Raw genomic sequence first — 14,551 nt, 5'->3', positions numbered from 1 at the left:
TATGTTGCAAGTTGATAGAAACTGGCTCAAACTAGTTTAAGCAAATGAGCAAGTAATGCTTCACATAACTGAGAAGTACAGGATGTACATGAATACAGAGGTTCAGAAGCGATTACCAAAACCCAAGTTTCCTGCTACTTGGTTGACCTATTTAGCAAATAAAAATAGAGGCTACTTATTTAAATTCTAATTCCAGAGAAACAAATAACAATATTTTTAGTATAAGTATGTTACAAATTGCTTCCTATATTTTCTCAGGCCAGTTTTACCTGGAACCCTATGTCATTTTTCTCCTTTTAGTGTTGGAATTACTCTCAGGTGAGATCTAGCCATGAGGTGACAGAATGACTGTTAGAAGCCCTAGACTCACATCTCAGAGTTTAGGAACCATGGAAGAAGAGCCCCCTTTTCAAAAAGGTTTTAGTAAAAATCCTAGGGTTGGATCTTATTGATCTGGCTTGAGTCTTGTGACCATCTTAGAAGTAAACACTCTGTCCAAGGGAATGAAGCATAGGCTGGGACATGTGCCTACTTCTACATCTGGGCTGTAATTTAGTCACATATAAACCAACTAGATTAAGGGTGGGTAGGGGTGTTCCCAAAGATTACTATTAGCAGGAGAGAAAAATTAACCCTAACCAGACATCAACTCTATGGTTCAGTGGTAGGCATTTTTTTAGGGCAAGGCTCCCAAGAACTCCTTACATTACACAATGGTTTCTTAAGCTCTGATGTGGATCATAGAGGAGTGGACCATGGTTTTGTTTCCAAAGGTTGAGTTTGGAGAATGAAAAGCAATCTAGATAACTCCTGGAACAACCACAATGATGGTACAAAAACATTTATTTAGCACCTTCTCTGTTTGGCCCATGGTGCCTGGAATGAGGCCTACATAAAGTTAAGAAGGAAGAGATTGCTAATGTCCATGAACTTACATTCTAGTGAGAGATATTACATTGTACCTTGTTCTAGAGTCTGATAATATTTTGTTTCTATATATAAGGAATTATGAGTATACAAAAAAGGGAAGAATTAATTCCAGATAAGTCTTGCTGGAAAAGATGCATTTGAAGAGGCAGAGTATAGATGGGTGAATATGCAGGAAAGAAAAAGAAAAATTCTAAATATGGCAACTAGAGGAAGCAACCCTATTAACTTCAGGTTGCTGCTACCTGCACTGGATGGCATTGCTTTTCAGGGAGATGCATCTTAATCTGGGACCTTGACTTCACTCAGGGCCAGGAATCTCAGGAAAATGAATGATTGGGTATTCTTAGTGAGCTAATAATTTGGCACTTCTCCAAATAACTACTTGCTTATAGTTAATTTAAAGAGAAGACCAAGTGTTATGGGGAAGGGGGAGTTTGAGAAGAGAGACCCCAGGTAGAGACCCTCAGTCCCTTTTTATTTTCCTTATTAATTCCACTCTGGCCCCACACTTGCATACTTAGTAATTAAAAAACCAGAAGTTAAATGAACTCATCTTCCTTACTTAGCAAATACCTAGGATTACTTAAACCTAACCCTTGGAGGAAGGAATGCCTCATCTCATCTCCTTGCCCCTAATTGCTTAATATACCTTCTAAATATTTGAAGTACTCTTTCTGAGGTGATTCTGATAAATTCTATTTTTCTCACACTGCAAGGATATTTTATTTTCCTGGTCACATTTAGTGTGTTAGTTTGCTTCTTCCTCCAATTATGACACTACCCCAAGGGTTGGAGAATGAAAATTATTATCCCTCTTAAATCCATGGCTACCTGAGTATGTTGTTCAGGGAAGATCTGAGTGTGTGTCCCTGGCTCACTTAGGCAAAGACCACCACAGAGTGTGAGGTTTTCTCCTAAGGTGGCCATCAAAGGCTGCAGTAGGGGATGGCAGCATGAGCAGTAGTACCAGTCAGGTAAGGTTCCTGGACATTCCATTTAACCCACACTGGGTAACCCTGGAAATCCAGAACAATAATTGAGATGTCATTGTTCACCTGATGACCCTCTTCTGAGGACTGCCATCATCAAGGATGAACAGCTGTGTGGTGGTAAGACAGAAACCCAGTATTTCATTCCACAGCTCTTTCTACTCACAGGCTGCAATAACCCCAGTCTAAAGATCTCTTCAACCACAGGGTTCTTATCAACACTGGCCTGATCAATATTCTCTGACATGAGAAATACCAAATTAAATTTTGCTTGAGAAAGTGTTATTGTTTGGAAGTTTGTTTGTTTTTGAAAGACAGACATCCCTGTGTTATAGTGAGGATGTCCCAATGAAATGAGCTAGAATATGTGGTTTTAGAAAAGGATGGCAATGGAGGAAAAACTATGAAGAAAAATAATCAGTTTGACCCATTGTAGGGTCAAGTTATACTTCTGAATGAATGGTTGGAAACTGACTTAAACTAGACAAGGAAAAAACAACATAATGAAATAATAGATCTAACTGGTGTTGTATCACATTTCTGATTCCAGGAGAAATCATACCTACCTTTCCATTGGAAAATTGGGCTATAGTCTCTACTAGGGAGGAAATGGATCAGAGTTCATTTCATTTCAGAGATCAGACATCACCAAGTTAGACTTCGCAAACAAACTCAAGGTCCCCCTGCCCCAATCCTATCCTCCCATTACTGCGTTTATTGTGCCCATGGCCTTCACCTCACGCCAGCATTACTCCTTTTATCCTGACATCTCTTCCTCCAGAGTGAATGTGTCCTTTATGACTTTTAGCTACTGGGAGCCAAAAACAATAGTTAAATCTAAAATTTGCCTTTTATTTGTTCTCATTCTCTTCATATCTCTTGAAACTCACTATTTTCTTGATGTTTTTAAGGAGTCCTCCTGGAGAAATCTTAAATGCATATTGTTAAGTGAAAGAAGCCAGTCTGAAAAGGCTATAAACTTTATGATTCCAACTACCTCACAGTCTGGAAAAGGCAAACTATAGAGACAATAAAAAGATCAGTTATTTGGGGGTAGGTTGAGAGGTGAGGAATGGGTAGGTGAAATCAGGGAATTTAAAGCTATTCTGTATGCTCTTATATTGGTGGATGCACGACACTATGCATTTTTTCAAAACCCATAGAACTATAAATTACAAAGAGTGAACTCTAATGAGAACTATGGGTTTTAGTTAATGATAATGTATTAATATTGTCAAATGTTCCACACTAGTGCAAAAACGTAAAAAATAGGGAAAACTGTGTGTCAGAGGAAGGGAGTATGTGGGAACGCTCTCTACTTCTGTTCAATTTTTCAATAAATTTAAAACTACACTAAAAATAAGGTCCATAATTTAAAAAAAATTTCTTTTACTCCAAATATTTTTTCCTATTTCCCTTATCTCTGGATCTCATTTCAGGAATGTCTGAATTGAAAGTGGCTTTGATTTGCTGAGAGTCAAATTTAGATGTCCAAATACTCTTGCATTCTCAGCATCTCAAATTATTTCATTAAAACAAAACAAATATGTGTTTCTAGCTAGTCATAAATAATTATTACATGTTCACTCAAACCATGAAGCTGAGAATTGAGCAAACTTCAAGTGAACAAGATGTTCTTGCTCCTTTCAATTCTGTTCTTAGAAATCAGAACGTCTTGGTTCTTCTCTTCCCTGTGCCTTCTCACTGACATAAGCACTGTTCTTAAGGCATTTCTGCAAGGTGCTGATGAACTAGAACCTTGCATGTAACTTGACAAGGGTTCCTTTTTCATAACCAGGTTGGAAAGAATTGCATCCCTCTTGACCATCTCTAATGCCTCCTGAGAGCCGGACTTGGGAATCCAGTAAGCTTGACTCAAAAGTGTGGTTCATTATCTTAAAAACCTGGTCACACATATCTGGAATGATCCCTGAAGACTCTCCAGATATTTATTTAATGACAGCAGCAAACCCAAACAGAGAAATGTGTGGTTACAAAAAGAATTTTTAAACAAAGTTCTTGAGTAGTGTCCGACCTCTCTCTTCTATAAACAGGCCCTCTGTGTCATCACGCTGGCTGTTCCACAGGGGCCAGAGCTATCTATCTTCAAACACTGAAATCACAGGGTACTGCACTTCCTCAAGGCAAAGAAAACAGCCCCAGATCCCGGGAAGGAGGCTCATGGGCAGATCTTTTAGCAAGGCTGTCTCAAGAGCCAGAATATCATTTCTCTACTTTCAGCCCCAAAGGTAAGGTTCTGGACTAAGAGTAGAGAAGGAAGACTTTTTTGGGGCTACAATGTGTCAAACACTGTGTTAGCATTTTATACACCCAACACATTCAAAATGTCATTTTAACACATAATATAAATACATTAATGGGATATTTTCCCTTTTTTGTTGTATAAAGTCTTCAGAACCTGGTGTATATTTTATGCTTATAGCCCATCTCAATTTAGACAGGTCACATTTCAGGTCCCATGTGGCTCATTGCCTTTATATCAGTGTATTCTAGATCTTTTGCTTTTATCCTCAAATCCAGCAGCATCACCCAAGGTCTGTTTTGCCCAAATCCTTTGCTGAATTGTGTGTTAACATGATGCCCTTGACTTTCAGTGAGGAACACAGTTGTATGCAGTGTCATAGCCAGCAGAGACAGAGTGGGAGAGTTGCTGACTGTTACTGGATCACTCACTGCTACCCACAGCCTCATACTATTTAAAGCAAGTATTTTATTGTTTTCTTTCCAAAATGATATGCCTCCTCTTTTGTCATAATGAGAGTTTATAAAAGATTCTATGTTTTGTTTTGAATTGACTATCAGGAGATTTGGGGACCAATTGGACCCAATTTTAACTATGGATAGATTCAAGGTTTAATGGGTAAATATAATAACATATTTTGTTAAATGTTCTGGACTTGATGAATATGCATAATCTGCTTATAGTAAAGTTTTCTTTCTGGTAATGGACTGATCTATTTTCCTTCCCAGAGAAAAGGTGCCATATATAATTTAATATATGAACAGCCCTTGGAAGCCTGCTGTTAAGTTATGAGAAATAGCACAATTTTTAAAATATATGTATTTTGATTTATTTCAGAGAGAAAGAGAGAGGGACATAGAAACATTAATGATGAGAGAGAATCATTGATCAGCTGCCTCCTGCATGACCCCCACTGAGGATCAAACCCACAATCCATATATGTGCCCTGACTGGGAATCAAACCGTGACCTTTGGGCTCATAGGTCAATGCTCAACCACTGAGCAACACTGGCCAGGCAGCACAGATAATATTTTTAAATATATTTTATTGATTTTTTTTACAGAGAGGAAAGGAGAGGAATAGAGAGTTAGAAACATCGATGAGAGAGAAACATCGATCAGCTGCCTCCTGCACACCCCCTACTGGGGATGTGCCTGCAACCAAGGTACATGCCCTTGGCTGGAATCGAACCTGGGACCCTTCAGTTTGCAGGCCAATGCTCTATCCACTAAGCCAAACCGGCCAGGGCAAGCACAGATAATTTTTAAAATTTCATTTACTTTTGAGGCTTTCATTATGGTGTTATTTCTTGAAAATTCTTAAACTGTATTTCTAAAATTAAGTAAACCATAGAGTACCATTCCCTTTCCTTTGTGAAATATAAAGACATATAGAAAGGAAAGAATAATACTTTTCTGAATGATAGCAAGAAGAGTTTTCTTCCTCTGCAGAAATGGTACATAGACATAGATCTCTTTCTGCCTCCCTTCTCTCCCCCGCAACTTGGGTCATATTTACAAAGAGGTCTGGGGCTTTTTAGTTGGCTTCATGAAGCAGTGCCAGAGATGACCCCACAGCTAGTGGTGCTGTGTTACTGGCTCTCTGAAGGTATTTGCAAATGATTGTAGATGAGATGGATCTGAAAGGAACCTTTCAAGTTTTGGGGATCACCCAGTGTAAATCTCTTATTTTACAGATGAGGAAACTCACTCTGGCCATATTTGACCAATGGGAGGCACTGGTAGAATACTGGAGAATGGGAGAAGGATAGAAGTCAGGATATATTTCTCTTTATCTCACTTGGTTTCTTCAATAGATAGGACCTCACTTATAGTCCTGATTTCCATAAATCAGCACACATTCTATGAGTCTAGCTTTCAGGTAATCCCAGCTTCTGGACTCTGGTAATCCCACTTTGTCCCATTGCCCCATACAATCCTGGAGATGGCATGGGACTTTCTGCATTGCTAATCTCTGACTGCTCTTCTTCCCCTCTCTTCTTCCCATCATATGTACAACCAACTCCTTGTATTAAATCCTCTCTGTTTATAATATCTGGATGGATTCTGTTTCCACATTAGGCCTTGTTATACTACATACCACAATAGTAAATTATGGCACCCTGCTTTGTTCCCCCCCTCCCCTATATCTCCTTTTATAAGTTACTAGAGGCCCAGTGCACAAAATTCCTGCACAGGTAGGGCCCCTAGGCCTGGCTGGTGATCAGAGCCGATCGGGGCTTTTCAGCTGCTGGCCAGGGTCTTCCTTTCCCGGCTGCCAGCTTCTGGCTGGGGCCTTCTTTCATTCCATGCCACCCCCTGCTGGTCACTGCACATCATAGCAAGCAATAGATCTCCTGGTCAAACTCCCACAGGGACACTTTGCTAATTAGCCATAGAAAGATAGATAGATAGATAGATGATAGATAGATAGATAGATAGATAGATAGATAGATAGATACTTCTTTACTTACTAGTAGCCCTGCTCACAAATCTGTGCACCAGTAGCTCACCAGTAGCTTGCTGTGACCCTGCAGTAGCTCTCTGCCCACCGCCCCACCCTCCTGTATCTCCCCTCACTCCCTCTCCCCCCTCTTCCCCTCATAGCTTGCTGCCCTGCCTCCTCCTGTAGCTCTCTGCCACCTGCTTGTAGCCAGTAGCTCACTGCTGCCCTCCTGTAGCTCTCCGCCGGCTGCCCTGCCCTCCTGCACCTTCCTCCATCACCCCCCGCTGCATAGCTTGCTGCCCTGCCCTCTCATGTAGCTCTCCACCACCCGCTTGTAGCTCGCTGCCTCACCCTCCTGCTGATCCTATATCCTGTCGTTACACGGTCAGTTGGTATGCTTCATGGCGTAATGACCATTTACATATTGCATTTTTATTATATAGGATTTTATTTGCTTATTAGCATCTCATCTATTTTCCACATCAGACTGTGATCTTCATGAGAAAGGATACTGGCTATATTTGGTCATGATCACATCTTCAATGTCTTCAGAGTCTTAGGTGCTCAATATTAATTTATTAAATAAATAAATAAATCTAGTGTATGATTTTTTAAAATCTTAGAACCTTGAACCACTCAGGATACGTATGGCTGAACTTAAGAAATGAAATGCAAATTTTTTTAGAAATTTGCGTTTTTCTCCTCATTAGCAAGAGTCCACAGCTTTCATTAGCATTTCACCATATGAAGACATAAAAGTTAAGAGATAGTGTATCTAGTGGGAGAGATGTACACATTTGTTACTAGAGTTTTATAATATTGATATTAACAAAAGTGCATGGGAGTACAAAGGAAGATTGAATCTCTCTTTTCACTTGTTCAAGCCAAAAATTGAGGTGTCATCTCTGACATCTCATTTTCTCTTATTCTTCACATCCAATCCATCATCAGTTGGCTCTACCTTCAAAACATCCACAATTCAACCTCTACCAACATCACTTTGGTCCAAGCCACCATTATCTCCTTGATGGATGAAAACAAACTTGTCTCACTGCTTCACTTCTTCTCCTTAAAGAGTTGATTTTCAATCTTGCAGCTCAAAGTCTGACAGGAGTCAGATCATGTCACTTACTGGTATGTGCTCAAAACTCTCCAAGGGCTCCCATAAAATCAAAGGGCCTCCAAAGCTCTCTGTGATCCAGCTCCTTGCTCTCGCTCTCCTCATTTTCTACCCCTATCTCCCATGGCCCTACCACCTGCTTAATTGCCATTTCTTCTCCTACCATCGGCTCTTGCTCTGACTGCTTTCTCTGCTAGGATGTACTTCTCCAACACAGCTTCTTCTTTGTTCCTTCAGTCTTTTCATGTCTCTGCCCACACAACAAATAGTACTCCTGATTTCTCTTCTCTATCCTGCTCATTCTGATTTATTTTTATTCATACCATAGATCACTACTATACCATTTATTTACTTATCTGTTTGTTTATTGTCTATCTCCTCCATTGAAGCATGAGCTCCAACTGGGCAAGAGCATTGTTTAATTCAAACCTGGAACAGTGCCTGGCACATGCTAGGTTCTCAGTATATATTCATTAGGTGACAGAGTATCTTAAAAGATAAGTAGAATTTGAAAGGACAAAAGTAAGCAAAGAAGAAAGGTAAGTGATAAGCATCCATCAAGGCTGGGTTGGGATAGTCTTTTTCTCTTAAGTATGTTTTAGTTTTAGAATTTTGTATACTCACCACCCTCTTTCCCTCTCCAAGGATAAGTCCATAGCTAGATAGATATTCTGCATCAACACAAAATTGACATTATTATTATTATTATTATTATTATTATTATTTACTTAGTCCATGGGTATATGTAGCACAGTTTTAATACTAGGCTAAATAAATTTAGAGTTAAGTTAGCTATTATTGTTTAAGGGTAAGTTTTGTCATACCAGATAAATAGTGCAAAAAAGTGATTGGGTGGAGGGGAGGCCAGAATTGGTGAAATTCGAGCAAGTTTACAAGAATATACAGACTGGCTTATTTCACTTAGCATAGTAATCTCCATGCTGTCTCAAGGGGTAAGAGATCCATCTTCTTTTCCATTGTACACATGTATCACAGCTTTTTTATCCACTCATCTACTAATTGGCACTTGAGCTGTTTCCAGATCTTAGCTATTGTAAATAATGCTGATATGAACATAGGGGTACACATATTCTTTATGATTGGATTTATATCACATGATCTTACTTATATGTGGATTCTAAGGAACAAAATAAACTGATGATCAAGATAGGACTACAGACATGGAAGCATGAAATAGACTGACAGATCTCAGAGGAAAGGTGGGAAGGATGGTGGGAAGAAATTAACCAAAGACCTTATAAGCATAGATTCATAGCCCATGGACACATACAATAGACAGTTGAAGGCCAGAGGTGGGTGGGAGATGGGTGGAGGATGAAAAAGGGGAGAAAACGGGGCGGGGGGGAGGTAGGGGGGAACATCTGTAAAAGTCTCGACAATAAAATAAATGAAAAAATGTAAAAAGGAGAAAGAGAGAGAGAGAGAGAGAGAGAGAGAGAGAGAGAGAGAGAGAGACTAAAGCAAAACAAAAACTTACTTACTGAGGATTTGAGGAGTTCCAGGTCATCCAATAATTCTTTTCCAGCCTCTTCCATCTGTCATCCTGAAATGCTGGTGAGATTGACTTCAAGGAACACAGTCAGCTTTTGTTTTTGGAGACTGCAGGGTAAATATTAGAGATCTGGAATGGTTGGCTCACAACTTCAAAGCCTTGAATCAAACTGCTGGATGATTTGGGAGCCATCTGGCAGGAAATTTAACTTTTCCAGTTTGGGGTATTTTTTTCCTTCCCATTCCTCAATTCCTACCTGCCTCCCCCATTCTTTCCAACACCAAATTAGCTATTTGGATATCATAAGTGCAGTTTAGACTTGGGTACCAGCCAAGGTCACGAGGCTGAGTATATAAGAAGTGAATGCCAGCTGTACTTGAGACAGAATTTCCAAGGCCAGATAGGCAGAAGGAGGTGGGATCTGGGCTTCTTGATCTTGGATTTTCTTCACTCTTATACACACACACACACACACACACACACACACACACACACACACACACACTATCCTTTTCTACTTTTAATTTCCTGCTTCCAGAAAGAATGGTGTGACAACTTTCTGTCCTTTTCCTCCCTGGACTCACTCCTTGCTTGGTCCTTCTCCCAATGGATGCACTAACTAAACATGAAAGGGTAAAACAGAGAACAGTCAGTAGGGAATCAAGAAACAAAAACAATCCTATCTAATAAGAGAGGAATATGCTAATTATCTGTTACATGGTAACATCACGACCAATCTACAAGTGGTGGAGAGCTACAGGAGGGCGGGACAGTGGGCGGAGAGCTACAGGAGGGTGTGGCTGTGAGCTACTCATGCACAGATTCGTGCTCAGGGCTACTAGTAAGTAGATAAGAGAAGTCTCCAAAACTTAACAGGAGCTTTTGAAACCAAAATCCACATTCTGGAGGGGGATAATAAATATAATAAACTGTGTTAACTCAATTCAAACAAATAAGTGATTGTAATTGTCAGGAATTATGCAAACATGGCTCTATTCATGAGTTTGCTGATTATTGTCACTGTTTTTAATGTTAAAACTAAGTTTCAGATTTTCCTCTAGATTATTGTATAAAAAATAAACTAATGGTCTACCTATCTATCTATATCTATATAAATAGTGATAAATTCTCTTTCTATACTGGCTCAATGTTTTCATTCTGTGGCCAATGGACACTCCATATGCATGAAACTTGGTGTGAGACAGTCTTAATTTCTGCTTTCTGAATGCTTAACATTAGTTCCATTCTTTATGGTGCTGATCATTGTACTGTGGTGCTCTGAAGCATCAAACCAATAAAAATATGTTTTAATATAAAAACTAAAACAAAAGCAAAGAATAGCCTTAAGATATGTATTCTAATTAGTTCAATGCAGCTTTTCCTTTGTATCATTCTAAACATCATATTTGACGTAGGTTGTCCAGTCTAATATAACCTGGCCCTTTTAAAACCCTGAAGCAGTGGGTTTATAAATGTGAATCATTCACTGATTAAGTATTTTTGACCACCTGCTATACCAGGAATGGTGTCACACTCCAGGGATATAGAGTAAAAGAGACAGTTTTTGCTTCAAGGAATTCACTGTGCCAAGAGGATTCAGCAATAACAGCCAGAGGTGATGAATGCTGTGATACAGGTAGTAGGCACAGGATATGGTGGCATCCTCCAGGAAGTGTACCTGACCTCCAAGACACTCTGTGGGGACAGGATTATGGAGATTATGGAGTTTGAAAGTCTAGCGGGAGTTAGCCAGGTAGAGGGGATTGGGTGTGACTTTCAAGGGAATATATTCAGTGAACCACATGTATAATCACCCAGGAGGCCATGTGCCACTGAGATTCTGTGGAGTCTCCAGGGTGAAGCTGCAGAGTGCAGTAGGGATGACAAGATAGTTAGAAATAAAATCTTAAAAGGTTAAAAAAAAAAAACCAACAAACAACCCAGATACATTGCAAGCTAGAAATTACCATGTTCAAGTTTGCATTTTGAAAATATCCTTTCTTCTTTAACTCCAACCCATTATTAGTTTTTAAATATATTTTTATTGATATAAGAGAGGAAGGGAGAGGGAGAGAGAGAGATAGAAATATCAATGATGAGACAGAATCATTGGTTGGATGCTCCTACATGTCCCCTACTGGCGATCAAGCCTTCATCCCAGGCATGTGCCCTGTCGGGGAATCCAGAGTTGATCTCCTGGTTCATAGGTTGACACTCAACCACTGGGCCATACTGCCCGGGCTCCAACCCATTATTATCTCAAGAACTAGATAGATGTTTTACCAGTTCACATTCCTAGGTCCTGAAAAAATGACATAAAATTAAGTCCTATAGAATTTCAAGCAACAATTAAAATTAGAAAACATTCCAAATAGAACTGTTGCATACAACAACTTAATTTTCAGAGATATAACCAATGTTGTCATTACCAGGTACCTATTGATTCATTCGGGTTGGTTAACTTTCAAGGACTTTAAAATCCTTGACAATGTAATGCTAAGAGATGGTGGTCTTCAGGAACTCTAAAACAAGCCCTAAACTAGAAGGTCATCTTTGATTCTTCCCCTTGGAGGGGATGTTAAATGGAAGAAGAGGAAGTAACCTTTCCAACATGACCACAATAAGAGGCTGAGGATGGCCCCAGCTGGTTTGGTTCAGTGGCTAGAGCTTTGGCCTGCAGACTGAAGAGTCCCAGGTTCGATTCTGGTCAGGGCACATGCCCTGGTTGTGGGCTCGGTCCTAAGTGGGGGGTGTGCAGGAGGTGGCCGATCAATGATTCTCTCTCATCATCAATGTTTCTCTCTCTCTCCTGCTCCCTTCCTCTCTGAAATCAATAAAAATATATATATTTTTTAAAAAGAGGCTGAGAATGGAGAACCATGTGTCCAGGCTGGAAGGCTGGCTTGGGACTAAGTGGAGGCCTCTGGAGTTGACCAGGTGGAATCCCAGCTCCTCTACTTACTAGTCAAGTGTCCTCCTCAGTGGTTCTATCTCTTCATCTATCTCCATAGTCTACCACTTGGAACTATGTGAGAATTAAATATATGTTAATGTGTGTCCAACACTTAGACCCATGCCTGCAACTACTAGGCCAGGGGTCCTCAAACTACGGCCGGGGGGCCACATGCGGCCTGCTGGGTGTTTTTGCCACTACTGCCTGTTGCTTAGCAGCTGACTCGTCCTGGGCCTGCAGTGTGCATGTGTGGAATGTGTGCCGCACTCTCAGACTCCCCTCCTTCTCTCTGTCTCTCCACTCCTCCTCTCATTCTCGGGTGTGATTGGATGAGTCACGAGCTTGCCTGTGCAGAGCCTGCTGCTGCCTGAGGACGAGGTAAGAACAAGTTAGGATTTATTTCTTTTTGAAGTTAGGAGGTCTATTATTATTATTATTATTATTATTTTTTTTTTTGCAGTTAGTAGGGCCTCTTTTTTTGAAGTTAGGAGAGCCTTTTTTTTCAAGTTTTATTTTTTTACTTCAAAATAAGATATGTGCAGTGTGCATAGGAATTTGTTCATAGTTTTTTTTAAACTATAGTCCGGCCCTCCAACAGTCTGAGGGACAGTGAACTGGCCCCCTGTTTAAAAAGTTTGAGGACCCCTGTACTAGGCTTTCCATAAATGTTAGCTATACTTTGTTGTTCCCATCATAAATTAGGTGAAGCACCCAGCACATAATTAAATGCAATAAATATTCATTTCCTTTCTCATCCAATTAAAAAAAAACAGATACAGGATGTGAGAGGTATGATGAAAAGAATGTAGTCTAGGAAGCAGGGAGTTTGGCTCAGATGACCTATTGGTGACTCACTAGACTCTGAACTATGGCTCTCTAAGCAGTGCCAGGGGCCTGCCTCTGGTGTGAGAGTTTACAGTTATTACTCTGCTGAGCCCCCTGCCCTGCACATGGGAGGGAAGTGAAACTCAGCCTCCTGGAAAATTGCATCTTTGCCAAGGCTAGAAAAGTGCTCTGTGCCAACCTGTTTCCCATTGGCCTCAAAGTTTCTTCCTTAGGCCAAATGCATTTGATTGTTCTCCAAGTCTGACAGAGGCTAGAGGGGATTCCATATAATCCCTGCCCTGTTTTTCTCTGATTGAAACTCCCCCATGCACACACATGCTCACACTTCATTCTCACCAGGTTCCCAGGAGGAGAAAGTCCACTTTAGTATGTGCCAGGATTAGGCTCAGAGGAGCCCAGAGATTTCTCCACTACACAATGGCTTGATTGTGCAGGCTTCTCTCAGCCCAGTGGCAGGTCAGCAGGCCAGCTGAAAGCTCATCTTAAACAACCACCTCAAACCTTAAACCCAAACACCACAGCTGCACTCCTGGAACTAGGTCTGTTTTCCTAGAATATCTGGTTACAGCATTTAAAAAGTGAGCAACCTCATTATCAGTAGTGTTTCTGAGAACCCAGCATTCCTTTGGAAAATGCTAGCTCTCCAGGGCTGGCAAGAGCTGCAAAGCAGACACATTCCCTAGCCTGATGCCCCCTCCCTGAGGTATCACCCAGCCAAACCCAACAGCTCAGCTTAGCAAAAATGAATGCTAGGACCCAATTTCTGCTTAGGAGCTGGGAGTTTCAGTGATCAAGAGAGGAAGTGTCATCTCCTTCCTCAGAGATCTTAAAGAATAGGAAGGATGGTTGTTCTTGTGCTGAGTCAGCATCACACTACTAGAGAGAATATTGGATTAGATCCTGGGTCTGTTTCCTAGCCTTTGTATGTACAGGTACTTATTGTGTAATCTTTGACATAGTATGGAAATTTTACAATCCTCAGTTTCTTCACTAGTGAACTAGTGATGACTATCGTGAGGATCAAATGAAATAACATATGGCAACATGACCTGCCTATTAGAAAGCCTTCAACATTTAAAAGGAATTACCTTATTCCTCTTAATATGATCTTTTCTTGTTTCACACATACAAGTGTATATATGTGAATAATGGAACTTTCTTATCCCTCTAGAACTAGATAACAAACTCTGAAGAGTTTTGGAGGATAAAAATTAAATTGGAGTACATTTAAAACACTGCTCTTGACATAATGCTGGGCATAGAGTAGGCATAAAATAAATGTATGAAGGAATGATTAAGTTATGTTGTTCATCATCTCCTATTTGAGAAGGTAGGAGGCTATATACTGAGTTTCTAAAAAAAAAAATTCCTTATCTATCTATCTATCTATCTATCTATCTATCTATCTATCTATCTATCTATCTATCATTTGTCTAATCTCCTATCTACTATTATGAGATCATGTTTGTGTTTCTTTATCTGCAAAGTATG

This window comes from Myotis myotis, unplaced genomic scaffold (genome assembly GCF_014108235.1).
Source record: "Myotis myotis isolate mMyoMyo1 unplaced genomic scaffold, mMyoMyo1.p scaffold_m19_p_8, whole genome shotgun sequence".
In the NCBI taxonomy this organism is placed as follows: domain Eukaryota; kingdom Metazoa; phylum Chordata; class Mammalia; order Chiroptera; family Vespertilionidae; genus Myotis; species Myotis myotis.
Note: the sequence above shows the minus strand (reverse complement) of the source record.